Source organism: Palaemon carinicauda, chromosome 15 (assembly GCF_036898095.1).
Source record: "Palaemon carinicauda isolate YSFRI2023 chromosome 15, ASM3689809v2, whole genome shotgun sequence".
In the NCBI taxonomy this organism is placed as follows: Eukaryota; Metazoa; Arthropoda; class Malacostraca; order Decapoda; family Palaemonidae; genus Palaemon; species Palaemon carinicauda.
Window position 1 is genome coordinate 84,041,464 of NC_090739.1, and position 3,402 is coordinate 84,044,865.

Genomic DNA, 3,402 nt, shown 5'->3' on the forward strand with positions numbered 1-3,402 from the left:
GCTGAATCCTTTAGCTAAAATTAGAGCATAATGCAAATTATTAGGTATGAAGAGGAATCCTAACAAAACTCAAGGTATGACTGTAAGTAGGTCATATATAGTGACTCCTCAACATTTGGATCTCAGCATTGATAATGTTTCTTTAACTCTGTTTGACCCTCAAAATTTTAGGTGTGATTCTCGACAGTAAATTTACTTTAGAGGAACATATTAGGTCCGTGTCTTCTTCAACTGCCCAAAAAATTGGCTTAGAAAGTATTTTAAGATTTTCGGTGATCAATGTATTCTGAAGAAATGTTTTAATTCTTTCCTTCTACCTTGTTTTAAGTATACTTCTCCTGTCATGTCATCAACTGCTGTTTTTTATCATAATTTGTAGGACAGGAACTTACGGTCTATTAAATTTATTATTCCTGATCTAGATATTAATCACGGGCACCGTTGTTCAATTAGCTCATTATTCTTGTTGCATAAGATACTGTTCGTAATAGTAGGCATGCAGTTAATTCTAAAAGTCAAGCCTTTTCCATCGTGAGGTTCAATACTTCACTGTATTCTAGAAGTTTTATTTCATCTGTGACCAAGTTGTGGAATGATCTTCCTAATCGGGTAGTTGAATCAGTGGAGCTTCAAAAGTTCAAACTTGCAGGAAATGTTTTTATGTTGAACATGCTAACATGAGTCTTTTTATAGTTTACATATGAAATATGTTTTAATGTTATTGTTTTAAAAATATTTTATTTTAATTGTTCAATACTACTCATATCGTTTATTCATTTCCTTATTTCCTTTCCTCAATGGGCTATTTTACCCTGTTGCAGCTCTTGGACTTATAGCATCTTGCTTTTTTTTCAACTAGGGTTATAGCATAGCTAGGAATAATAACAACAACAACAACAACAACAACAACAACAACAACAACAACAACAACAATAATAATAATAATAATAATAATAATAATAATAATAATAATAATGAATTTAAATTTCAGTTTTGAATATACTCGTATGAAAAATTTTACCGTTCATGGATGTGAAAAAGAGAGAAAGCGAAAATGAGATAGAGATTAGATTCCCCTCTCATGATTACATTGTAACAATAGATGGATTACATTCGAGCATAACATGAAAAGGGAATTCTAGTGTTTATAAATTACCATAAATCTCCATATTTCTATACGATGTATCAAAGACATACACATTTCTTAAGCAAACAGATTTATGGAATCCCTTATTCCTGCATCCAAAGGATATTTCTTTTTCATAAATTAGGTATACGCTTATAACGGGGCTAGGACCATTGCCACTGGGAACATTGCTACTGAGTATATTGCCACTGGGAACATTGCCACTGTGTACATTGCCACTGGGAATATTGCCCATGTGGGAACATTGCCTCTGGAAACATTGCCCAGTTTTTTTTTTTCTAAGATAATTAGCTTCTTTATATTTAGTTAATTTTGAATTCCAAAGATAATTAGCTAGTCTACTAGTTAAATTTTACTCACAACCTTCTTTGTTAATAATTCCATAATAAGAAAATAGTAATCTTTTAAGCTGTTATTAGATTGTTGGAGAATAAGCTAAACAGCTATTTAACACTCTTTGATATTTCAACAAACCTAATCTAACCTAACCTAACCTAACAAAAATTTATTTTCATTATCTTTTATTTTTGTAAAGGCAATGTACCCAACGCCAATGTTCCCAAGTGGGCAACATTCCCAGTGGCAATTTACCCAATGGCAATATTCCCACATGGGCAATATAGCCAGTGGCAATGTTCCCACATGGACAATATTCCCAGTGGCAATGTACCAAGTGGAAATGTTCCCAGTGGTGATGCTCTGCATACGGCTTATAACATAACATAAAGTAGAAGGTAGGTAAAGGAATTCTGGCCAACAGTGATACTGATATTACATAAGGTTAACATACTGATATCATTACAATCGCAATTTACTGATTATCTCTTTATTTACAAAGGATTGAAAAGAAAATTTTATTTTTTGAATGATTGAAGTGAAAGTAATATTTAAAATCTCATAAGTTAGCTTTAAAACAAAAATACATAAACTTTTGACAATATTCTTACCATTGTAGAGGTTAGAGTCTGCCACCGGTAAAATTTGCGGGTGGTCTACTGGGATGTCGATCTCATTCCCCTACGATACAATTGTAGGCGGAGGCCACAGATCCATTCCTTTGGGGGAAAAATATAAATGATATGTGCACTGGGCACCACCCTTTTTAATTCTGGCCAAGGGGAACCCAACTACAAAATTAATTAAGAGGTTCAAGCAACCTTTGACAACTCAGGTAAGGCTTTCTGACTGCGGATAGACGTAGCACTCAGACTGCCTATTGTCAGATTACCGTCCACGCTCTAGCCTCACTACATATAAATACTGCAGAAAATCTCTTTTAGTAATTACTACAGAGCTCGATTTCCGGTAAGATCAGATTAAAGGAACAGACAATGATAGGCTAAGGAGCATGTCACTTTATGTTTAGGGAGACCAGTAATCTAAACACTGTTATAAAGAAAAACTATACTCATTTCAAAATGAAAAAAAGGTAATTAGAAAATAAAATCATATGATTTGAAAAAAAAAGCTGCTAATACGTATGGCATTCCTATATCAATATAGTCATAAGTAACCAGATATGTACGAAACACATTTATCTAAGAATATATATTGGTGTGCTACTGTCTTAAGCACACATTTGAGTATGAGTTGTTTTCAGATGTATTTAAATGGATTAACTGAATACATCTTAATAGTTTTTAAGTTTTATTCTATAAAACAACAGAGTTAAACATCTCCATCACTGGAAGAAGCTGTGTTGGTCCAGATGACCAATTCTGGTGAAGTTTAGATATGAACTGAATAAATTATCGATATCACAGATATCGTATGCTTGCTTTAATTTAGCCACGTGACGGAATCGGAAGACACCTGCATCCGGTGACGTCACAAACTTTCACACGAGGAGACAATGTGTTGACGTTAAGAAAGAATGTCAATTTGCCGAGGTTTGCATTATACATCCTGTTTATAATTTGAATGACTACAGCAAATCCCAGGGTTAGCTCTTCCAACCAACATGACATATTACGTCATTTGTTTTAAACATGTAATATTAACTATTCTAATCATTACATTAGCTCGGCCAGCTATCTCAATTTTTTTTTACAAAAATTTAACAACAAGCCGAAACATGGTTATTAGGTGTGACTGGACATACGTATTATTCTTTGTTTAACTTTAGCCATAATCAACTGAGGACGAATGTCCAAATAGGCACATTAAAAAATAATAACAATAATGCATACAAAAAAGATATTACCAAAGCAAAAAGAAAAATACATGATAAAACCAAGATCATACATATGGTACAT